The sequence below is a fragment of the Ictidomys tridecemlineatus genome, chromosome 13, assembly GCF_052094955.1.
Source record: "Ictidomys tridecemlineatus isolate mIctTri1 chromosome 13, mIctTri1.hap1, whole genome shotgun sequence".
NCBI classification, from domain to species: domain Eukaryota; kingdom Metazoa; phylum Chordata; class Mammalia; order Rodentia; family Sciuridae; genus Ictidomys; species Ictidomys tridecemlineatus.
In genome coordinates, this window is record NC_135489.1 from 20005348 (window position 1) to 20031556 (window position 26209).

Below are 26209 nucleotides of genomic sequence, written 5' to 3' on the forward strand. Positions count from 1 at the left end.
TTATGAATTCAGTAATGGGTCCACTTTTCAGAGTTCTCCACAAGGAAGAATTACTTAATGATATTTCTCCATAGAAGAAATCAGCTCCCTCTGGCTGTTTTCTTTGGTGCTTCAAATAGCAGATGACTTGTAGTGGGGAGAATAAACATCCCTCAAGTATATTAGGATGCATAAAAATAAAAGTTATGTGTTGCTTTATTGAGTATTTTAGGAAAAGAATTGTTTTCTTAATTCTTTAAATCTCTCCCCCTGGTTTTAACTAATAGGCTAAAATTCAGGATGGTTTCAGGAAATAAATATCTTGAACTTGGATCATAATTGTGTATTTAAGAGCCAAATGAGAAAAACACTTGTGAGGCAGAATAAATATTGTTAATTAAATAAAATTACGGTTGAAACAATATTCATGGGGAACCTAGGGCTGCAGAGCATGGCTAGTATGAAGACACTGAGGACACCCAAGTGTGGTCACATACACCTATAGTCCTGGCTACATGGGAAGCTGAGACAGGAGCATCCCTTGAACCCAGAAATTTGAGACCAACCTGGGCAACATAGCAAGACCTTCTTCTCTTAAAAAGAGAAGAAGAAGCAGCTAGGGATAGTTCAGAGCATTAGAGGTCAAGACATTATGAACATTAAGGACATTAAAAGGGATAAGAATGACCACTTGGGGCCGTGGTTGTGGCTCAAGCGGTAGCGCGCTCGCCTGGCATGCGCAGGGCGCTGGGTTTGATCCTCAGCACTACATAAAAAAATAAAATAAAAAATAAAGATATTGTGTCCAAAAGCTAAAAAATAAATATATATTTAAAAATTTTAAAAAAAAAAAGAATGACCACTTATTTCAGTAAAGAATGTGAACACTGACTGCTTCTCTCCTCCCTAGCCAAATTGGCCACATATAATTGAGAGGACGAATCCTAGACAATAGTCAAAGGCTTTAACATGAAGAATATGAGGGGAACAGGGCTGGGCATATAGTTCATTTGTAGTGCTTGCCTAGCATGCAAGAGGACCTGGATTCTATCCCTAGTACCACCAGGAAAAAAAAAAAAAAAAAAAGAAGGGAACTTGAGTGAGTATCTGTATTTATTCTCATAGAAAGGGATTGGTTTTGTAGGGTCTTTGGCTTATTGCAGTAGCTCTCAATGGAGAATGATTTTTTACCTTAAAGAATTTTAGCAGTGTCTGGAGACATTTTTGGTGGTCACATTTGGTGTTTGGAGCTCTGCGCTACTGTCATCTAATGGAAGAGGCCAGGATGTTGCTGAACATCCTGCAAGGGATTGGATATACCCCCACAACAAAGAATTATTCAGCCCAAAATGTTAGTTGGTCCAAGGTTGGTATCCTAGTAGTGTTTATACCACCTTGCTCCCAACTACCCTCTTCACGTTAGACTTTCCAGTTGTAATGAATAATTGGCCTTCAGTTAGCTTTTAATTATGAATTGGAGTTTCTTTTAAGTTTTGTTGTGTTATAAATAAGAGATTTTAGAAAATGGAGGGCAAAAAGGGAAAAACAAGTATTTAGTTTCTTTAACTATGGGAATTTACATTCTTTGTCTAAAAAACAGGTATTTTGACTTGCAAAGATATTTAAGAAAAATATTAGCTCTTTTGTGGAGCTTGTGAGTTGCCCCTAGGGTGAAAGCCTAATGACTCAGAACTAATTTAAAAGGCTAAGAAACCCAAACCAGAAAACACAGAAAGGCTCTGGATGATTGGAAGCAAACTATAATTATGCTACAGGGGCTGATGTACAAGGTTCATGTCGTGGAGCATTTACTTAATAACTTTCATCCAAAGATCTCAAATCCTTGGCATAAACACTTCAATTGTCATAAAGAAAATCTCTCTTTTTGCTACCACATTGCAACTTCAAGCTTTTTCTGTGTAACCTGAAAGCATTTGTCATGAACCATTTTAGGGCTAAGTTTTTCTAACAGTCAGCTTCTCCTTGCTTTGACCTTTCATTGTGGTTCTGTTAAGTCTGATGAAAACCTGCATAGTCATTTTGGTAATGACATTTTTAATGTTGCTTGCCAGAATATGCTTCACTGGCCCAGTCTTGTCATTTTGGATGGAGAGAGGTGAGGACCAATGTGATCACAATGTAAATCATTTGGTTCTAGTGTATAAATAAAAATCTGCAAGGCTTAGTCATTGGAAGAGAACTATTTGATATCATATAGAAATCATAAGCAGATTGACATAGAACAGGTATACTGTGTTAAATTAGAGACATTTAATTTAATGTAACAATTTTTTAAAAGAATCTCTTTTCTGATAACAAAAGTAACACGATTATTATGACGCATTTGGAAAATGTAGAAAGGAGCTAAGAAGAAAATGAACATAGACTGTAATAACCCATAACCTTGGTGCTCAAAGATAACCATACTTCATAGTCCTTCCATAAAACACAACTTAAAATGAAACTTTTGTTTTATTTCACCAGTGAGTTTGTGTATCTATTTCTTCACCAAAACATGAAAACCATTGTAGATGTGTTGCTTAAATAAATAACACAGAAAGAATTTTGTCCACTTACTTGTTTTTATAATATTAGTTTGAAGAAAATGAATAAAAATATTCTCACTACCATCTTGGAAATGTTAATTAATTTCAATTTAATCAATAATCTTTTTCATTCTCCTGGTTTGAGATGAATATAAAAACTTTATAAAGGAAAATAATCCATATGTATAGGACTTATTTCCTAACATTGATTCAAAAGTTTCAATCCTAAAAGTGTTTCTTATGCCTCTGCTTAAAAAAAAAAAAAGGTCTTTTTTTCTGATCTATTGTTTAAGAAATTAAGACAAACAAAGTATAACTATCCTAGTGACTCATGATGCTAAGGCAGGAGGCTCACAAGTTCCAGGCCAGCCTCAGCAAGTCTGAGACCAGCCTGGGCAACTTAGTAAAAGCCTGTCTCAAAATTAAAAATTAAAAAGGGTTCAGATATAATTCAGTGGTAAAGCACCCACGCCCCATGTTCAATCCCCAGTACAAAAAAAAAGTATAAGTATAAAGTCAAAATCTTCATAATTCCCACTGTACCCTGTAGTGAACACAGTTAACAAAGTTTGATAAATTTGTATTTTAATCAAATACTTAAAATAGGTAGATTCAATGATAACCATTTCTAATCTGCACAAATGGTATAACACCATATGTATTATTCATATTAGGCTTTTCCACTTACAACATCTTGAACACCACCTTTTTTCAGTGCAAACAACATCAAAAAAAATAACTGCATAGCCAATGATCTTCTTTCTCTGCATTTGGTCCACACCAAACCTATACTTAATTCATTTTTCATTGCTTTAATGAAATACCTGAGACAGCCTACTTATGAAGAAAAAATTTATTTAGCTCACAGGTTTGTTTAGTTCACAAGTTCAAACAGCATAGCACCAGCTTTGGCAAGGGTACTCCCTTCTTGACTGTGTCACCTCATGGCAGATGACAATGCTGAGAAAGCATGTGACAGCCAACAACCACACAGCCAGACAAGAAGTAAGAGAAACTTAAGGGTCTGGCTTAGATTTTTACAAAAACTCTCTTGAGAACTAACTGTGGTCCTATGAGGAATATCTCAGTTTCTTCTAAGGCACACTCCCACTGACTTAGCAGCCTTTTATAAGGTCCCACCTCCTAAATGTCCACACCATTGCCCAATACCACCTCCCCAGGGGCTAAACTTCCAGCAAATGAAACTTGGAGGGATTTTGTCACACTTAAACTATACCCAAACCTTTCTGTTCTGGGGACATGCATTAGTCTGTAGTAAGCAAGCTGAAGACCCAGAGAGTTGATGGTAATTCTAGTCTAAACTGATGGTAATTCTAGGCCTGAGAAACAGGATAGCTAATGTGTAGGTTTCAGTTCAAGTCAAAAAACACAGGAGAACAAAGACAATCATGAAGAGAGCACAGAGTCCCCCTTAACTCCCATCCTCAGCCCTTTTGTTGTATTTAGATCTTCAGTGGATTGGATCATGCTGACCCATTCTGGGGAAGGCAGTCTGCTTTATCAGTCTACTGATGGAGAGGCTAACCTCATCTAGAAACACCCTGAAACATATAACCAGAATAAAGCTCATCCAGATATATGGGTTTCCCATGACCTTGTCCAGCTGACAAATGAATAACCATCACAAGACCATTTCCTGTCTCTAGACCATTCTATAATTTCACACAATCGGCCTGTTCTCTTTTTCAAATTCTCTATTAAAGGTCAACACCTCCAGCTGACCTTTCCAAATAGTAATCTCTCAGATACCTCCCCCGGAGTTAAACACATTTTCTCACGTCTTACTGAGTTTCATTTATGACACTTATCCTAATGTCTGATTACAGGTGTGTGCCACCATGCCTGGCTTGTTTATTTGTTTTTATTTTGTTTTTCCCTCTCTCTCTGTTTTTCTCCCTCTCTTTGAGCTCTTTGCAGTTTATTAGAATCCACCAAAAACATGTAGAGTAAGTAAACTATTCAACATCATTTCACATGCTGAGAAAGAAACTCTTAATGATTCATGTAGAAACTCTTTCAACATCAGTGAAAGAGTTGGACACGTGCATAATGTTAGATTTTTTAAAAGGGGGCTGGGGCTGAGGCTCAGCGGCAGAGTGCTTGCTTAGCATGTGTGAGGCACTGGGTTCAATTCTCAACACCACATAAAAATAAACAAATAAAAGAAAGGCCTATAGACAAATCTTCCATGCTGAAGAATTCCAGAAAACATGTATAACTAAGTCCTGCTCCAGAGAGTGGAGCTTAATCTACTGCTATTACTGGTGAGCTAGACATATTGACTTGCTACCAAAGTATAAGGTGCAGAAAGAGAGGAATAACAAAACCTGCAGAGACCATCTTTATTTAATGATCAAATGGATATCACCTACCCTACTCTCAGAAGAGCTAAGCATCACTTCTGTGGAATCCTTGCTGAAAATGTATAACTTCAATCAAATCATAATAAAACTTCTGACAAATCCCAACTGAAATAATTCACCAATATTCATCAAAACAGTCAAAATCCTTTAAAAAAAAAAAGGCTGAGGAACTACATAGGTTGATGGAGGAAAAGGAGACATAACTAAACGCAACACGGAGCTCTAGATTGGGTCTGGAACAGAAAGAGGACATTAATGGTAAAACTGGTGAAATGTGAATAAAATCTGAAAAGAACATCAATGTTAGTTTCTTAGTTTTGAACTATGTATTATGGACATGCAAGATGTTAGCCAAAAAGGAATCTGGTGAGAAGTTTGTGTGAACTTAATTATCTTTGTAATTTTTCTATAAATGTTATTTTTTTCCAATATAAAAGTTTATGGAGCCAACAATGGTGATGCATGCCTGTAATCGTAGTGGCTTGGGAGGTTGAGGGAGGAGGGTCCCAAGTTCAAGGCTAGCCACAGCAACTTAGTGAGGCCCTAAGAAACTGAGTGAAGGGGCTGGGGATGTGGCTCAAGCGGTAGCGCGCTCGCCTGGCATGCGTCCGGCCCGGGTTTGATCCTCAGCACCACAGCACCACATACAAACAAAGATGTTGTGTCCGCCAAAAACTTAAACTCTCTCTCTCACACTCTCTCTCCTTAAAAAGGGCTGGGGATTCAGCCTGGGGAATATAGCCCAGTGGTTAAGTGCCTCTGGGTTCAATCCCTGGCACCAAAAACAACAAAATAAGCTAATGGGCTGAGGGTGTAGCTCAGTAGAAGGGTGCTTGCTTGCATAGCATGCACAAGGCCCTGAGTTTAATCCCCCAGCACTGCAAAAAAAGAAGAAAAGGAAAAAAAAAAAATCCAAAACCAAAGCTTACCAAAAAAAAGAAGAAGAAGAAGCCAATCACAAACCAAAATCTAAATGAGCTACAGTATATGTGTTTTTTAATCTTTACAAATAAAAGACGTAAAAGGTGAAATCACAAAGTCCTCTCGAGAGTAACCTCTCATGTTGCTGCTGGCATTTTAAATTTTAAAATATTCTACATCTTAACTATTCTTTTTCATTTTTTACCAAATTTTAAAAATCTTTAAAAGATGCTCTCATTGCAGTCAGTACCCACTGAATGTTTATAGTTGAAGGATTCTTTTTAATATACTGGGGCTAAAACAGAACTAATTGCTGTTGAAGTCAATCATTAGGAGTTTCTACATGAACTGATTCTCATTTGTCCATAAGCTTAACTTTTTTTTTCATTTACTTAAAACCCGAAAGATTATTAAGAAATGAATGGTACTTAAAGTGAGAATTGCAGAATCTCCTGTCCACCCAAGGTGTTAGAAATCAAAAGATACAATAGATTTTTCTGCCAGTGTCTAAAATGGCTCCTTCTAGAAGGTAGTCACTACAGAAGATTAAGAGTAGTTTGTTCTTTTTGTTATCAGTCAGGCAGTTAAATGCAACTGGGATAATGTCCTTGACATTCTTTTGTGTAATGACAATAAATAATCCATTGTAGAGAATATCCTGGTTTGGGATTTATACAGAGATATCTGGAAATCAATACTTAAGATATTAAAATGTATTGAATTATTTAGTTTATCTTCATACAGTCACAAATTAAAAGTCATTGGAAGACTAAGAAAGACTGAAAAAACTGTTACAAGTTGGAATAGATTAAGAAAATGTAACAAATAAATGAAAGGTGGGATCCTGGATCAGATCTTGGGACAGAGAAAGGACATTAGGAGAAAAACTAGTGAGATGTGAATAATGTCTGTAGTTTAGTTAATAGTTTTGTGCCAATGTTTACCTCCTGGTTTTGATAATTATACTCTGGTTATTTAAATTGTTAACATTAGGGGAAAATAAAGAGTCAATACAACTTTCTGAACTACTTTGGCAATTTTTTTTCACAACTTCTGTGGGTCAAAATTATTTCAAAATAAAAGAAAAAATTGCATTGGAAAATTCCTCAGGAAGTTGCTACTTCAAAGTGATATATAATATTTCTCAATATTTCCAACAAAGCCAGTTTTTCCTCCAGCCTGGAAATGGAACATTGTTTCTTCAGTGGAGCAGCTGATAAAATGCAGTGGTTGGCATGTCCTTTAGGAGTATTTTTATGCAAAAATACATATTTCAAAATACCAGAATTATACTCTGTACCCTGAGATGTTCACATGTTAAGAGGCCCACTGAATGATTTGTATTTCTCAGTAATGTTTATGCCAGAGTATTTGCTCATTAAGTACACTATTGAGCCAATTTGTCTAGTTAATTGAAAATTATTTCTATTTTTTTCTTTTTTTGTCAAGTGCATATGATTGAATGTGGATAAGTCAATTGTATGTGTCATTTGACCACTGTAAGGAAAAAATGCATAGGAAATTTACTAAATAGACAATTGGAGATTGAGTTCTTGAAATTACTCTGTAAGTGGCAATCATTAAAAGAGGTCCTTTTGTCAGTTCAACAATTTTACCTTGTTTTAACTCACAACAAAATCCAGGTTGGAAATGTCCCATTTCCTTACAGATGAGAAATGGAGACTCAGAAAAGTTAAATACCTGTCCCAATCTAGGCTTGAAATTCAGATTGGGATACCTCTAAATACCTAACTGTATGTAGTAGTTGATCTAAACTGTAGAAATTCTACCCTTGGAGAGTTGTGTCATAGTGAGATTTCAGTAAATCTTTTTTTTTTTTTTTTTTTTTTTTTTTGGTGCCAGGGATTGAACCCAGGGGCACTCAATCACTGAACTACATTTCCAGCCCTATTTTGTATTTTATTTAGAGACAGGGTCTCACTGTGTTGTTTAGGGCCTCTCTAAGTTTCTGAGCCTGCCTTTGAACTCACTATCCTCCTGCCTCAGCCTCATGAGCCACTGGGATTTACAGGTGTGCCCCACCACACCCAGCTCAGTATGTGAATCTTTTTATATACTTGAAAATCTTAATTTTAACTATTGTATTTTATTAGAAAAGTCACATATAGTCATATTTTCTTCAAAATATAGAAATGTATAAGAAAATCCAAGAAATTAAAAACATTCACTAAATTATTAGGTTCTATGAATAAGTAGCCATATAGATTAACCTAATAAATGATGTATTTTATTAGTATATTAACTATATCAAGATTCTAGGGTCTTTAAATTGCCTTTAAATGGCTAAATTCAAACTTTCTATTCTCCTGTCCAGAGGGCCTTTTAAAGAGTTATACTATTATAGTACACTAAATGTGTTTTTGCAAAGCTTGAAAATTTTTCAATGATCTAAAAGAAGTAACTCTCAATGTTTGTTTTGAAAAATAGTAGACCTTTGGCCCTTTATTTACCATTCAAAACTATAGTGAAAAATGTATGGGTAATCTCCTTGGCTGAAAGTTATCCCTTTCAAAGCAGAAATAAATAATTATCCTTACTCTGATCTCATTGAGAATTCTGAATAAAAAATTTAATTATGGACTTCGGATATGGGAAATATTTTCCAGCCGAGATTTTTACTCTACAATACAGATACTATATAATTGGATAAGTAGACAAAGATCATTTACCTGATAAAGAGGGAAAGAAAATTTTGTGGCTATTGTTGCTTTCACCTTACAATTAAAAGGGACATAATTAGACACTGCACTTTGGCACCCTGTTATAAGTACAGGTTGAAACCTCTCCCTGACATCATGAAACTAACAAGTTTCATCCTGTGTGCCCCAGTATCTCTCTCCATGAAGCTGAAGTGTGTTAAGGGCTCTCAGATCCTCTTGCTAGGGTAGACAGTATTGTTCAAACCTCTTGGGTGGGGGGGGACACAAAACACCATCAAGTTCTTAGCTGACTTTCCAAACTACAGCGTAACCTGGATGATTGTTTCCTGGACATTTCTGATCACACTCTTGGAACAGGTTAAAAATACCTTTTCCTAGGCACCTCATCTAGAAATTCTGACTTAATAGATTGAGGTGAGCCCTGGGAATCTCAATTTTGTGTTTGTTATTGAAGTGCAAGGATTGAAACCAGGGCCTCACACATGCTGGGCAAGCAATCTATCACTGAGCTACATTCCCAGCCCAAGAATTTGAATTTTAAATGAATGCCACATGGGCATAGTTGAGATACATTGGTCTCAAATTTAAAAAAATAAAAGAAAATAAAACAAAGCAGCTGTTACTCTTGTGGGGTATTCTTAGGGGACTAGGAAGAGTATGAACTTTACTAAGTGGATAAACTTCAGGTTTCCCCATTGACAAATTATTAAACCTCTCTTTCAGTGTATGTTTTATTTTTTATTTTTTAATTTTTGGTACAAGGAATTAAATACAGGGGCACTTACCCACTGAGTCACATTCCCACCTTTTTTGTTGTTGTTGTTTTCATTGTGAAACAGGGTCTCACTAAGTTGCATAGGACCTGGCTAAATTGCTGAGGCAGGCAATTCTCCTATCTCAGCCTCCTGATTCACTGAGATTACATGCCTGAGCCACCTTGCCAGGTGGTGTCTGTTTTAAAAGATGGTAACAAAGTCTACCTCTAAAATTTATTACAAAGATGTGGAGGGTCCAGGCTCTTGCCTTCACTAAGTGTGACTGGGGGATGAGCAGCCAACAGTCCCCCAGAAACGTGTTGAATATTGAATATGCGAAATCTTGGGTCTTGCTCTAAACCTGGTGAATCAGAATATGTCTGCTATTTTGATTCTTTGGATGACTCACGGGGATATTACAGTTGGAGAGGCGCTGCCCTAGTCACGGAGCAAGTGTTCAGGAAATGCTAGATTCTTTCCTGTCATCATGATCCTTGTACCAATATTTCAGTTCAGCTGGAGCTTGTCCGACATCAACACTAACTGTTGGTTGAAGTCCATGGGGTGCATTTTGAGCTCTTATACTGGGAACAGCATTCATAAGCAAACAAATGCATGCACAGGAAATCAGGCTACTGCAAAAGGTAATTCTGAGGATTTCACTCTCAGACCTTTGCTCCCACACACCGCTGCAGGCCGGAAGCTCCTGAATATTTTTCATTTTTTTTCTAAGGATGACTGTGGAGTTTCTTGTCTGTGCCTCACTGACGGTTTCCCACAAAGCTTTCTTTACCATTTAGGAATTGTTTCGAGCATGGCCAGCCTGTAGCTAATAATTAATGTGGCCATTGCTTGAATAATTTAGGGAAAGCCTCTTCAGAAGGCCTTGGGTTTTCCTATTATTTATTTACTTTTTAATCTTTAAAGTTTATCGTTGAACCCCGAGGAGTCAGAAGAGGAGAATTAGGTAGAACCTGTCTTACTGCATCAAAGACCTTTTCAGTAATTACCTGCGTTAATATGTACAGCACATGTTGATACATGACCAAGAAAAATGAAGGTTAGATTTGAAAATTTAAGGGGTACACTCAGGAAACAATGGAAAAGACTAGCTGTTGCAATTAATATTTTAGCTGGAATGTCATTATTAAAACAGCAAGTAGATTTAATTTTATATTTTAAAATAAATCAATGGCTAATTCTTGGATTTATCTATATTTTAGTCATAGAAAGGAAGATTTCTTCCATATCTCATATTGCGTACGTAAAGCATGCGCCCCAACAGAATTCATTGAGATCTGTATTTGTTCTGCCACTGATATGTTCCTTATAAGATTTTCCCCTTACCAGTCATGAACCCCCATTCTCAGAGGCTTCTGTTTATTCTGAATTTTGTCACTAAGGCAGAATGCCTTCATTGCAACCACACGGCTTCCATGTATTTTTTTGGTTTTGCAGAAAGTGAAAAGGTGCATTTTAACCTATTGTTCATAAGTCCTTGGGGAAAGATGTGCATACTGAAAGACAGGCCTTCCAAGTTGAGTCTGTCTAGAATTTCACATAAATCTTGACATTCACTGCCCACCTTTTATAATAATGTGAAGGATATTTATCTATTTTTCTTCTCCATTTCAATGAGATAGATTCAGCAGCAGAAATTTAAAAATAAATTTCTTTCACTAAAAATAATGGTTCATTCAAGAATTAGGTCTTCCAGAAATAGGCTCTGTATATAAATTAACAGAACAAACCATTGTTTCTATCATGGGCTGAATTGTACCCCACACTCAAAATTGATACGTTGAAGTCTTAATCCCTAGACTCAGAATGTGGGTGAAACACATTGTGAAGTCTCTCAGCTCTTTTAAGAAACTTGTTAAATTGTTCAATGGCTCTTTAACTGTGATCCTATCATCTTTTTCTTTTACATGTAATTTTGGAATAATTCAGACCTCTGGAAAATTTTAAGAATAGTAGAAAGTACTGTCATATATCTTTTGCCCAGGTTTATTTGTTTTATTCCCCCCCCCACACACAAATTATTTATTTTTTGAAACTATTTAGGAATAGCATTTGAACCCATTAATATTTCTGCACATATTTTCTCTGTCCTATCACTATTTTTGGCATGTAATTCTGTATACAAGAACTTAAAAAAAAACATGCAATCTAAACATCAAGTTGATATCTTTTCCTAGTCATATTTTCTTCCAAAACAGTTTACAGTAATATGGTTTTCATATATTTCAAATAGTTCTTATCTATAAGTGTTCCTTTTAATTTTTCCCAACTCCTCACTCCTCACAATTTTGTTCCTTTAACCTTTCCCCTGTATTTTATCACTATTTTCTGTAGAGGAGCCATAGCCAGGCGCAGAGGTGCACCACAGTAATCCCAGAAGCTCTTGAGGCTGAGACAGGAGGATGGTGAGTTCAAAGCCAGCCTCAGCAAAATCGTGGTGCTAAGCAACTCAGTGAGACCCTGACTCTAAATAAAATACAAAATAAGTCTGGGATGTGGCACAGTGGTCACGTGTCCCTGAGTTCAATCTCCAGTACCAAAAAAAAAAAAAAAAAGGAGAGAACATAACTGAGTCATACCTTTGCTCCACATAGTGCCCTCATACTACCACCCACGAGAGCTTAGCTGTTATTTTCAATTCTTTGTAATTCTTCCCTTACTCATATTACAATACAGCAAGGTTCATTCTATTATTTTTTATTTCTGTTAGTTCTTTGAATTTGAGTTTAGGGTGGTTTGAGTAACTAAGGAACAAATCACTAGCAGAAGTAACTCCTGCCTAGAACCAATTTTTCCAAACAGTTCTGCTTGGTGTTTCTCCATGGCCTACATAGAAATTTGCTCTGCTTTCAGTTCATGTTCCACTTCTGCTATATATTAGATAATCTTCACCAATCACTTAATCTCTCCTAACCTTAGTAACCATGTCTAACATGATACTTACCTGTCTGTATACTAAAGTGCCTTGTTATTTCAGGGTTTCTTGTGAGGATAAAATCATAAGACCTTAGTAAAGGGCTTTATAAAAAATGCCAAAGTATTTAGAAACAAAAGATATCCAAGTATCCACAGTGTGTGTGTGGGGGGGGAATCATAGAGATTACTCAAGCCAAGTGGGTTATTTTACAGATGGGGAAACTAAAAACCAGAAAGATTGAATAACTTATTCACGGTAACTGAACTATTTGGCAAAGACAAGTTTCCTGGTTCCGAGACCAGAGCATTTTTATCCTCAGAGAACTGTCTTCCTAGAGAGAGTCTACTTCTCAGATCGCCCAAGTTTGCCTCCCCATGTCATCATTTAATGTAAAAGACACAACCACAAGAGCAAATGTACAAAGTTTAAATCAATATGCAAGTTTAGAAAGAGGTAGACAATTTAAAGAAAATACACAAGGAATATGGAAGGGTTAGGATTGTGTCTGACATTATTTGAAAGGTGTCAGGAAATCATTCTTGCCCACCAAGGTACAGATTTTGTAAAGGTTCAACAACCAGAATAGATTAGCCCCTAGTTCAAGGTCAATAAATGAGCAATAAAAACTGCACTCATCTTTATCATTTTTCAACGGATTTAATTACAAGATGGAAAAAGAGTGTCACAGACTAATAGCAGAATAGTCCTGCCTGAAGCCCAATTCAATATTGATCTGAAAATTAAGACTTATAAGTCTTAATTAAGACTTGAAGATACTTTCAGAAGAAACAGGCAACAAATTAATTTGTCTGTCTTGTGGGGTGTTGAAGGAGTGCCCTCTCTGACACTGGGTTAAAGCTACTCTTTGGAACAGATCTCATTGATGGAACATGAAAAGGCAAGACAGTCGGCAAGGCTTGGAACTCACACGTCTCAAAAGGTTATCCAGGGACTGGGATTGTGGCTCAGCAGTAGAGTGCTCGCCTAGCAGGGCGGGACCTGGGTTCGATCCTCATCACCACATAAAAAAATAAAGGCATTGTGTTGTGTCCATCTATACCTAAAAAAATAAAAATAAATAAAGGTTATCAGAACTGTTCTGATACCAAAACTTCATTGTGTACCTTTTTTAATTCGAGGGAATTATATGAGGGAGTACTACTGGGTTTGAGAGAGAGAAAAGATTGCAACCTGCCAAGGTCAGTACAATCGCCCCAGGAAAATACAGCTGCACAGGTCTCCACGATTTCTGCCAGTCCTGGGCCCTGATAACTCTGATCTACACCAGAGTTATCCTATTGTCCTCAATGAAGGGTTCAGTGGCCAGATCCAGGATTTGACATTAAATAGCTAATTCACTTATAATTAAACTAAAAAAAATCAAGTTCCTAGATAGTCTTATCTAGTTTGTACCTCTAGGTAACTAATCAATCATGGACTTTTAAACCTGAGGATAAAATCAGTTTTAAGATTATAATGGAGGGCTGGGGTTGTGGTTCAGTGGTAGAGTGCTTAGCTAGCACAGGCAAGGCCCTGGGTTCAATCCTCAGCACCACATAAAAATAAATAAACATATTGTGTCCAACTACAACTAAAAACTAAATATATATAAAAAGATTGTAATAAAGATCTGTTTATAAATATTTGAGAAAATTTTTACGAATAATCCATGTAATTTGAAAGATTACAATATTTTATCAGAACATTTATTTATTAATTTTCTAACAACCTTTTCCCAAATGTAAAAGCAACATGCATGAACTATGGTGTTATATTCCTGAACGGTACTGTGGTAAGCAGAATCAGTATTGTTAAGATCTTTAAAAAAAAAAAAACCAGACTTGAGGGGAAATGCATGCTATAAAAGTATTCCGTGTTGGGCTGGGGATATAGCTCAGTTGAGAGTGTTTGCCTTCCATGTACAAGGCCCTGGGTTCAATCCCCAGTATCCCCCCAACCCTGCCAAAAAAAAAAAAAAAAAAGTATTCTGTGTTTTTAACTCAGTAAATAAAAGTAAAAGGCATTTGCTCTTAAAACAAATCAGTTTTTTTGGCATTCAATACTAGTTTAAGTAGGTCACCCTTTTCCTGATTACCTTTATCAATTATTCAGGGAAAATTGCTGAGGTGGTCTCCCATGTTAGCATCATGTTATCAGACAATAATTCAACTGCTTTTGAATCAGTTCTTTCTGCGTTGAAATTCACTGTTCCATTTACTATTCTGCCCTCTGTTTCTTGCAAGTGTCAGCAAAGGCTTTTGTAACACCCAACCCTTTTTTTTTTTTTTTTTTTTTTTTTTACAAGGTATCTCAATATTTAAGAATTACTGAAGCATTGGAAGGGAGAAGAGGAAGTACTGGTCTGGAAGACATATACAGAGAGGGTGGAGCAAAAACCCAAGCTCTCCACCAACCGCACCTCTGAACTGAACAATGCTTCCATGAGGGAACGAACAAAGTCACGCAAATGCATACCTCAACCACAGTTGTGCTTTGCTTTTTTAAATCCCAAAGCCCATAGCTCGTCTCCCACTCCAGGTTTCTACTAATTCAAAAATAGGCCCAAGAGAGTACAAGATATATATATTTTTTATTCTCAATTTTATTAGTGGTCAAAGTCATTTGGAAAGAAAAAGTAGCCTCTGAGGCTCTTCCCTACCAGCTCCACAGCCCTGCCCACTGCATATTGAATGTCAATAGCCCCATGTGACAGCCAGCCCACTCTTCCACCCAGCAGCGGGGTGAGAAGTCGGTTCTGGGAGAGCAGAGGCCTGTTGGGGCCTGTGGGAGGCTGAACACACCTGCCAGTTCTCTGATTAGAACCTGAAAGCTGGGTGAGCCCCACAGTGCCTGGGGGAGGCCAGCAGAAGGATTCTGAAGGCTGGGCTACCTTGCCATTGACCCCAGGGAGCCTTTTGATGGTTGGGCTCTCCTCTTCTCAGTGTTTCAACAAATACCTGCTCTTGCCTTGGGGAAGAACAAAGAGGAGATGGAGAGACAAAAGAGAAAGTAAGGCAGCGCCTCTGGGAGAGTGCAGCAGAACTTCTCTTCATTATTAGAAAGTTAAAGACCAACAGTCTAAAACTCCTGCATCTGCTATACCCCAGTAGCTGGAAAAAGAAATAACCACTAGCGTTTTGGATGTGATTCCATCTTTTTCATTTTGTTTCACCAGAAAGTATTGATTTCCACATCCAATTACGCTTACAGTTCAGCTTGGAGACAACTATTCAAGATTCAGAGCAGGGGGCTATTAGTTACTGTCTATTGGGTCCAAAGTATGTACCCTAAAGATGGGAGCAAATAATGTTCAGTCATCTTTAAAGTAACCTTTCTTGTATTGAAGAGATAATGCTGTGTCTAAAGGTAAATAGGTTTCCCTTAGATTTCTACCAGCAATATCTTTCTTGTTATACTTATTGATACATTTAGAGAAAAGTATTCCATTTAAGTTGACATATTTCCCATAAAAGGATCACCCATAAAAACAACACACACACACACACACACACACACACACACACACACACACACACACACATCTTCCATTCTTTGATTCTAATCAGGCTTTTGGTAGCCCCTGCACCAGTTCTAATGCTCATGTCTTTCACAATGGTATCTGCCACAGATATCAGATATAGTAACAACCAACAATAAAGAGGGCATTGAACAGTTACAGAATAGATTGAGCAATGTATCAGGTATTTTTTTATATAGTCACCTTGATTTGGTAGAGATCAAAGTGGTTGGGTTCCCCTCTCCCCCTCCAGAGTGAAAACTTTCCACATGAAGATATGGGTTTTCTGAAGACCAAGTCTTTCTCAGACATTCATTCAAAATAAGAATATAGGGGCCTGGGGTTGAGACTCAGTGGCTCACCTCGCACGTGCGAGACCCTGGGTTCGATCCTCAGCACCTCATAAAAATAAATAAGTGAAATAAAGGTGTTGTGTCCAACCACAATTAAAAAATAAATATTAAAAAAATAAGAATATAGGCAAGATTTGACACTTCACAGAAGAATATATAAAAATGGCCAATAAACACATAAAAAGATTTTTTTAAGATGCAAGCAATTTATTGCCAGCATTATGAGGGAGGGGAGAGGACCATGTAAGTCTTTATACTCCTTCTCCTGAGTCTGTCAAGTTCGCAATCAGCTTTGGTTGAAGTAGTGCAGAAAAGGGGCTCTGTGTTCCTGACACAAGCATGTGGCACTTCCAGTGCCTAGATATCACATTTTCCACACTGTCATCTCCAGAAGCTCTGTCCTTCTAGGTCAATTAGCTTGTCTACATCACTTTGTGTACCTAGAACTTGAATATCTACTACATTCGTCCATGTTTATTTTCAGAGCCCAGAAAACTGTGGGAGATTGGGAGTCAGAATGCCTTTGAGTATCACCTAAATTCCATGCCAAGTTAATCCTTCTTTCTTTTTTCTTTTCTTTCTTTCTTTTTATTGGACTGGGAACTGAACCTGGGGTGCTTAAACACTGAGCCATATCCCCAGCGCTTTTTATTGTTTATTTTGAGACAGACTCTTACTAAATTGCTTAGGGCCTCACTAAATTGCTGAGGCTGACTTGAAAATTGTGATCCTCCTACCTCAGTCTCCTGAGCTGCTGGGATTACAGGTATGCAACACCACACCTGGCAACTTAACCTTTCTTATTTTTTTCCACATCCATGAATGAAGATAGTGATGGTCTCTGGAGCAGTACAAGGTTAAGGGATGCAAGGTATGTGAAAGCCTTCTTTCTAGTACTTAAAAAGGTGCATGAAAGCATTGTTCATCAGAGAAATGTAACTTAAAACCGCAATGAGCTATTACTACATTACTAGCATTCTACTACACATATAAGAAAGGCTTATGATTTGAAAAAAAACTGACCATGCCAAGTGAAAGTAAGAATGTGGAGCAATTGGAATACTCATAATTCTTGATGGGAATGCAATATGGTACAGTAACTCTGGGAAGCAGTTTGGCAGTTTCTTAAAATGTTCAACATACACCTACTATATATCATTCCCCTCTTGGGTATGTACCCAAGAGAAAGGAACACACATCTGCTTAAAGCCTTGTATATAATTTTCATGAGAGATAATTTGTAATAGTGAGAAAACAATCCCAATGTTAATCAATATGTGAATAAATAAATAAATTGTGGTACATCTATGTAGTGGAATACTATTCAGCAACAAAAAGGAACAAACTATTGATTTTCACTGTTCACCAATATGAATGAATATTAACTGAGTAAAAGAAGTCAACCAAAGGAGTCAGGTACATACTGTATAATTCTATTAATTCAGAAGTTCAGAAAGTTTCATTAGCATTTGGTGCCTGAAAGCAGATCATTGGTTCTCTGGGGAAGAGGCTGGAGGCAGGGAGGAATTACCAAGGAGCAAAGGAAACCTTTGAGACTAGTGAAAATGTTTGTTATCTTGGCTGTGGTATGTACATATGTTAAGATGGATCAAATTGTACTCTTCAAAGGTCTGTGGTTTGATATACTCAGATTATACTTCAATACAATTGTCGGGGGGAGCAAGCATATTGAAAAATATAACACTAAAGATTCTTTAAATTTGGGTTCTTTTCTGGCCCCATCCCAAGAGAGCAATCTATATAACTTATGAAGCACATGGATACTAAGGAATCTGTGTTTAGATAACTGTATAATGGACCTTATACAGCCTAGGTTAAACCTACAATTGAAACTGTCAGATAAAATAAAGTCAGATCTTAGTGGTAGGAAAGTTATTTATTCAGATACATGGCTTGACCTAGCATAAAATGGGTTAGCGTATAGAATTGAAGGAGAGCACAGAAGCCAAGAGAATGCCATGAACTCAGCTCAAAGAAGTGAAGTCCATAGTCTTGTTATCAGGGCTAGGCTGTAGTTTGGGGGGCAAAACACTTGCCTAGCATTTGCCTGGGGTATTGGGTTCCATCTCCAGTACAGGAAAAAGAAAAATACTGTTATCAGACTTGGTGGATGTGATCAAATTATAAGATAGCTCTATAAGTTCCATTAACGGAAGAACGAGTTTACGTATTGCCAGATGAGGCTCCTGAATTTCCTAGACTTATTAGCTGCAGACCCAGGCTTCTCAATGTTATTGTTCACATTCTTTTGCGGCTTTCAAACTTTTTTTAAGCAATAGACTGTTTAATTAAGCAAAAGCTCATTCAAAACACCTGCCTCAATTACCACCTTAGCTGTAGATAAAAGTAGAATCTTATGATTACAGGCATGTGCCACTGTGCCCTGCTTCAGTTTACTTTTTAAGTCATAATAAATAGGAACATTCATGTCAAGCAGGATTTGTGAATGGTGGTTGGTGATGTCAACGTCAGCACCCTTTTCTTTGGTACCAGGGATTGACCCCCAGGGGTGCTTAACCACTGAGCCACATTCATCATAGTCCTTTTATATACTTTATTTAGAGACAGGGTCTCACCAAGTTGCTAAGGGCCTCACTAAATTGCTGAGGTTGGCTTTGAACTTGTGATCATCCTGCTTCAGGCTCCTGAACCTCTAGGATCACAGGCATGTGCCACTGCGCCTGTCTAGGACCCTTTTCTATATCTTGCTTGGATTGTGGTCTTCAGAAATTTTAGATCACACAGACAAATATTTTGATGTTATCATTTTGTTTTTTGCAGTGCTGAGGATTGACCCCAGTATCTGGTGCATGCTAGCCAAGTGCTCTACCCCTAAGCTATACCTCCAGCCCCCAAGTGGTTTGTTTTTGTTTTTTAAAGTGAGTGTGCTCGTCAATTAAACTGACCCAGAAGCTTGAGAGGATTCTAACAAATGTTCACTTCTAAGTTAAATTACTAATGAAATCAAAGCTGATTTCATTCCTTATGAAATTTTTACTCCATGACAGGCACGTAGAGCAGACATATCTGTGCTTTGCCTGACATTTCACAACAAAGCAATTTATGTCGTAATGGTGTTTTTACTTGACAATTCTATGTGTCCAGACATGCAAAAACCTAAATTAATACTGAGAGAAGGAAAAAAAAAATCTTTGTCAGAACAGAGTCAATAACCAATGAAGTAATACAAGAAGTTTAAGTATATTAATCCAGATGGCAGAAAAGTTGTGGTGGTCAGGATCTTTGAAGTGGCCACTAAAATATCTAGGGCTTTGTATAATCCCCTCCTTTTTGAGTGTGGGAAGAACTTTTAAATTACTTTTAGCTAATAGAATATGGCAAAGGTGATGAGCTGTCACTTTGATAATTATGATGTATCAGATGGTAAAGGTACAGATGTAATTAAGGTCCCTGATTAGTTGGCTTTAAATTAATCAAAAGGCAGATTATTATTGGTGAGCCAACCTTAACCAAATAAACCCTTTAAAAAAGGATCTCAAGAAATCTGAGAGCTGGGGATATAGCTCAGTTGGTAGAGTGCTTGCCTCACATGCACAAGGCCTTGGGTTCAATCCCTAGCACCACCAAAAAAAAAAAAAAAAAAAAAAAATTGAGCTGGGGTCGTGGTTCACGGGTGGAGTGCTCTCCTACCATGTGTGAGGCACTGGGTTCAATCCTCAGCACCACATAAAAACAAAATAAAGATATTGTGTCCATCTATAACTAAAAATAAATAAGTAAAAAGAAATCTGAGACTCTTTGTATACATGTATGAATATGTAACAACAAATCCCACCATTATGTGTAACACATCAATAAAAATATAGAAGAAAAGAAATCTGAGACTCTCTTGCCCTTCTTGAAGACACACACCACAAAGAGTTGTACAGATGCAAGCAATGAACACTGCAAACAACTATGTGAGCTTGGGAGAGGGCCCTGGGCCTCTGTTAACACCTGGTAAATACCCCAAAACACAGAGGATCCAGAGCTCAGACCATTAGTGAAGGACCCAACTAAGCCATGCTCACTTTCTTGACCTACCAAAATTGTGGGTTAATAAATGTATGTTGCTTTCAGCTGCTAACTTTGTGACTGTTTGTTATTTAGCAACAAAAAACTAAACAGATGCTTTATTCCCAGGCAAATGAACACTGTGAGTAGTTCAGTGCTATCAGTCAGTGTTAAAATGTCTTTAAGCTCATAATTATAGCCAAAAGCCATCTCTGAAATTTGGGTCAACTAGAGGAAAGAACAATATTATGAACTATTCAACATTATCCTCTAAGAACCCGAGCTTGTAGACTATTTGCTGAAACTCTCTGCAGATATTAGTTGAAGTGGCAATATAAAATGACTAAAAAGTTGATTTATACTATATTAGCATGTATTTTTATCATTTTAACTTTTAAAACTATAAGCTTAAATACTAATAAATTTCAAAGGTAATAAATATAACTTTACAGTCTGTGGGGGGGTGGTGGGGAAGAGGGTCAGGCAGACATCACCTTGATCAGTTGATCAAAATCAACATCCCCAGTAGTGGAAAAAAATTGAAATCCTTTGTCAATGAAAAAGATGGAATGAGAGGAACACATTACCACCTCTGCTTTGTTCCTGCCAAAGAAGTAAAACTGAACATAATCATGAAGAAACATCAGACAATTTCAAATCAAAGGGCATTCTGCAAAATAACTCACCTGTAATCTCTTGAACACTTCTAGGTTATCCAAGGCAAGGAGAAACTTAAAAACTGTTCCATAATTGAAGGGAAACTGAAAAGACATAGCCAGATCCTTTTGCGGTAAAAGACAATGCTGGGACGGTTGGCAGAACTTGAGTGGGGGCTGAGGCTGGTAGCAATACATCCGTGTTACTCTTTGGATTCTGATGGCTATGTTGACTGTTGAGGAGAAGAATGTCCTTGTTTGGAAGAATTACACACTGAAGGTAGAATATCATACTGGGAATTTTTAGTTTAAAATGATGAGGGAAAAGATGCTATTGCAATCTTTCTGGAAGTTTGAGGTTGTTTTAAAATAAGAAGTAAACAGGGCAAGCACGGGGTGCATACCTACGATCCCAGGAATTCTGGAGACCAAGGCAAGAGCCTTGCAAGTTTGAGGTCATCCTCAGCAATTTAGTAACTTAGACCCTGTCTCAGAATAAAAACAAAAAGGGCTTGGGATGTGGGTCAGTAAGTGCCTCTGGGTTCAATCCCCAGTAGGAATAAAAAAAAGAAAAAAGAATAAACAAAATCAAATAAAAACTAATATTTGGACTTTAAAAAAATTTTATATTTAGGTAAACCCAGAAGTAATTCCCATGAAGCACTGTTATAAAAATATTTTTTTCTTTTTCTCATAATATATGGCAATGCTAGGAAAATTATTTATATGGCAACTGTACAATTTTTCTATTCATTTTAAAAACTAAAATTCATTTTTTTAAAATTTGTGGTTTCACTAATCATTTTTTCTTTTGTAATTAATTGTGATTTGCACAAACTCTGAAAAGTACATAGAAGATATTGACTAGAATAAGTACAAAATGTCTCTTTATTTTATTTTTTTACAAATATCATTTATTTTCATTGTTACTAGATTCCAAAAAGTATTTTCTTCATACATATCCCAATAACTCTAGAAAAATTACATATTTGTAAATATTTATGTCTTTTGAAGAAAAGATATTTCCCATTAAACTTTGGACATGAATCTTTTAATTACTTGCTATTCTTATGAAACTTCTGCATTAGAATAATTAGCCCCTGATTAACAGATGAAGGGAAAGGACTAAGGGCATAACTGTCACTCAAGGAGCAAGCTTTGTTCTCTCTCCTGGGACAGCAGCTGTAATCTTTGACACTTTGATCACTGTCCCTACAGAAATTCTGATCTTTGTCAGTGCAAGTCACCTTTTTGTACTAGCACTTCTCCTTGTATAGTAGACTCATGCAAGATTACCGGCTATCAGGGATATCATTCAGGGTTTAAGTTTTTTTTTTTTCCCCTGTAAGTTAAGAGTGACAGCTAAAAACAATCTCTCATAGTCTAGCTAAGAAAAAAAATATATATATATATATGAAGAGCCCTTTCAGATTGTATTCTAGGAACCTTAGGAAATCAGCAAGCTAAATGCTGAAAATGTTGATTTAAGGAACAACCGCCTAATAGACAAAACTGACCCAACCACACACAATGCCCACACAGGGAATAATTAGTTAATATCTGTCAACATTAAAATTACATATTAACAAAGGTAAAATGCTATTTAACTTCAATGTGTAATCAAAAGAGTTCAGGTTTTAAAACCAAGTTTTAAAATCAGGTGGACATGGGGTACAATGGTACAGACCTATAATCCCAGAAAATTGGAGGCTGAGGCAGGATGATTCCAAGTTCAAAGCCGGTTTCAGCGACTTAGTGAGGGTCTAACCAACTAAGTGAGACCCTGTCTCAAAATAAAGAGGGCTGAGGATGTGGCTCTGTGGGTACCCACCTCTTAGCCCCAGATTCAAAAACCAGTACAAAAGAAACGAAACAAAACAAAACCACAAATCAAATGAGATGGACCTGGGCTCAAATCCAGCTTTGTGTACCAATTGTGTAAATTGATGGGTAATTCAACCTCTCAATGCCTTACTATCCTTGTCTGTAAACTGACAATAATAATATTAATTCTGCAGGGTGTTATGATGATTAAATAGAATGCAGGGAAAGTGTCCAACACAAGAGATGGCATGTAGTAGTCACTTAGGGACAAAATAGTAACTATCCTTAACATCATGAGACTTTTGAATGACAGTATCAAAAGGAAAGCCATATTATATTTTTTAAAAATTGAGATATTTTATTAAAATAATAAATTTACATGATTTAAAAAGTTAAATAAGGGGGCTGGGGATGTGGCTCAAGCGGTAGCGCGCTCGCCTGGCATGCGTGCGACCCGGGTTCGATCCTCAGCACCACATACCAACAGAGATGTTGTGTCCGCCGAGAACTAAAAAATAAATATTAAAAATTCTCTCTCTCTCTCTCTCTCTCTCTCTCTCTCTCTCTCCTCTCTCACTCTCTCTTTAAAAAAATAAATAAATAAAAAGTTAAATAATACTAAAAACTTTAAAGAAATTTTGTAACAGTTGGCCCATCTCTATTTCTCTGCCTCACTTCCTGGAGGCAATAAATTTCTGCTTCTTTAGCAACTTCCTCTAGTATAGATTCATCTTCCCAATTTTGGGTTAGATCACTCAATTATTAGTATATATTACAGAATATCACAATATTGTGACCATGATTATAGTTTCTTTCTTTTTGCCCCCTGAAGTTAATGATGATTTCTTTAAAAAAAACTTTTTTATTTATTGTTCTATACAATTAGCACTGATTTTTCCCAATACCCTCAAAGAGCTTTTAAGTATAATTTTCTGCATAACCATCAGAATGGATACTTAATCATTTTTTTCCCCTAGAGACGTGCCTCTTATGTAGAATATTGCTCCTGGGCCTGTTGTCCAGGTAAGAGCTTCTTTTAGGTAGATCTGAAAAGATTAAATCGCATGTATTCTAAAATGATATATCATTAGTGAAGAAAATTTCCACTTTCTCAAGATGATCCTAAGAGGTTCCCCCTTTGAAAGCATATTCAGAAATTATTATCTTATTTCAATTGTTTTATGGTAAAGCAGAGTTGGGCAAAAACTAGGCTCAAATAAAATTATATTTCTTTTCAATCACATCATTGATTTTCCTTATGTTCTCGTAGACATTGAAATAGACATTGATAGCCACTTCTTTACTGAAATGTTATGGCAGTATCTTGTCCCTCTCTTTTTTGGGACCATTTAGACATTATTATCTGTTTTTTTTTTCCAGTTTAGTATTAATTTCTCTGTTTTCCAACCCTCCCTCCTCTCTCTCTCTCTCTCTCTCTCTCTCTCTCTCTCTCACACACACACACACACACACACACACACACACACACAGCCCTTTAACAGATGATTTTGAAACATGACATTTAAAGGGATAATCTTCAACACTCATAGTTCTGGTACTTTTAGAGGGGAATGTCTCTTTTCTTTTGTTTTTAAACATTGAATTCTTTTTCCTTCTTTGTATTCCCAGTTAACTACCCCAACTCTGAAGCGTGCTGAATTTGGGAAAGAAAGAATCTTTGTAGCTCAGGCCCTTCTCTTCTTTTCCTGTCTGGAATTTTCCTGCTTGCCCAGCCAATTGTTTATGATTATTCTGACTGTGTTTCAAAGAGTAAAGGTTGCCCTCCCCATCACCCTGGAGGTGAATGGAGAGATCACAGACCGTCTAGTCCTAACCAGGTAGATTAGCCCATGAAATACTGCAATTCAATGACAAGCCTATTTAGCGCTCACTGTGCGATAGCCCCTAACCTAGTCTTTCTCAATGATAGAGTTATTTGAATGTCATTTTTCTTATTCCTTTCTTTACTTAGATTCACTGCTCAGGAGGGAGAGAAGGGTACTAAACTTTGGACTTCCTCAAGACTTCAACAGTAGCCAATGTATGTGATTCTCTTTTTCATCTGGGACATCGATATAAGGTGCCTACAGAAGGATGATCTCACCAGTGCTGCCTAAGCCATGTTGTCACCAGAAGGCAGGAGTCAGTTCCTGTGGCTGGATCTGGTGAGAAGGTGGCATTGCCAAGAGAGATCATGTGGAATGAGAAGCCCAGGCCCCTAAAGATACAGCTTGGAGGAGCATCATCATTTGGGGAAACACAACAAAAAGAAAGTATAACAAAGACAACTGAAAAATAATGAAGAGAGAGATGCAGGGGAGGGAGGGAATATGAACCAGAAGAGAATGAAAACATTTTGAGATGGAAGGACCACAGTATTTATTTCTCAAAATTCTCATTTCATACAAAGGAAGGATTCGGTTACAAGAGTACAAATTAGGACACCGTGCCTTAAATTTGAGAAAGATACATTCTCCTTTTACAAGAAAAATAGTTATCCAAGACCCCTCTCCCCCAGTGTTGAGTAAAATTATTATTCTGATGTTTCTTAAGTATGTGAAAGCATAAAACTAGTTTTGACCTCTTAATGTTGATGGCTGTTACATTATTATAAATACCAAACAAATTCAGAAGGTAAGTACAAGTGAAATTATCAAAAATTAGTCACATTAAATAACTTTCTGTTATGGATGTTTTCTCCTCAAGAAACCAAATTATTGATCCCAAAATGAATATGGTTGAAATTGCCAGTAGTCGATTGGGTTTTAACCTAAAGGTTCCAGTGTTTTCTATGTGTGACTAAGTTTTCCTGCCATTCTTCTCTACTTAAATACTTGTAAAACTTTTGTTCAATGTGCCCTAAATATATTTGATCTTTACACTGCACAACTTTATTATTTACATGTTTTATTGGCATCTGTTCTTTTACCATTTATTAGTCAATATCATTGAAAATAGCATGGCTTGTTACTAACTAGATCAAGCTGGGCAGTGTAATAATGTGGCATGATTCAGATAGCAGATGGTTATGCAGACAGTTCATTATGTTAGGATTTGTGAACCAAATAGCATTATTATTGTAATGAAAATTTCAGGTTAAAATTTTTGGTAGTGGGGGCTGGGGATGTGGCTCAAGCGGTAGCGCGCTTGCCTGGTATGCGTGCAGCCCGGGTTCGATCCTCAGCACCACATACAAACAAAGATGTTGTGTTCGCCAAAAACTAAAAAATAAATATTAAAAAAAAATTTGGTAGTGAATTGGCAAACTAAGTCCATATATCTCAACTACAGAAACAATTACCAAGGCTCTCCTTTCACATATCTGTTATTCAGAGAATAGAACAGCTGCTGTGAAATGATCAAGTACAAAGATAATTTATTGGACCATACTCTTTGGAACTAGAATTTTCAAGGCAAGCAGAGGTGGTCTCTTGGCATGCTTTTCCTTCCATCAGGGTGTGAAAGGGAGACTCTCTTGGTTGGCAACCACCAAGGAAAAGCCTCCCCAACCACTCTACTTTGCGCTCTTTTAATTTCTCTTTGACTTGCTCTCAGGTCTTTTAAACAGGGGTCCAAGCTAGAAAGCTGCCTGAATTCTAGCAAAATTTATACAGTTCAAT

General features: G+C 36.9%; 1 long non-coding RNA gene across 3 annotated transcripts in view; it reads left to right on the forward strand.

The window, feature by feature from the left end:
- Positions 1-25834, forward strand: part of LOC120885542 (uncharacterized) — a 29267-nt gene extending 3433 nt beyond the window's left edge. Inside the window, exons 3-4 of one of the 3 annotated variants that reach the window (XR_013429548.1) lie at positions 16903-16945; positions 24562-25834. This is a non-coding gene — a long non-coding RNA (uncharacterized LOC120885542). Of the gene's footprint in view, positions 1-1177; positions 2543-14509; positions 14685-16902; positions 16946-24561 lie in introns of those variants that run through there. The other 2 variants (XR_013429549.1, XR_005728213.2) reach the window with 2 other exon arrangements.
- Positions 25835-26209: the final 375 nt, after the last annotated feature.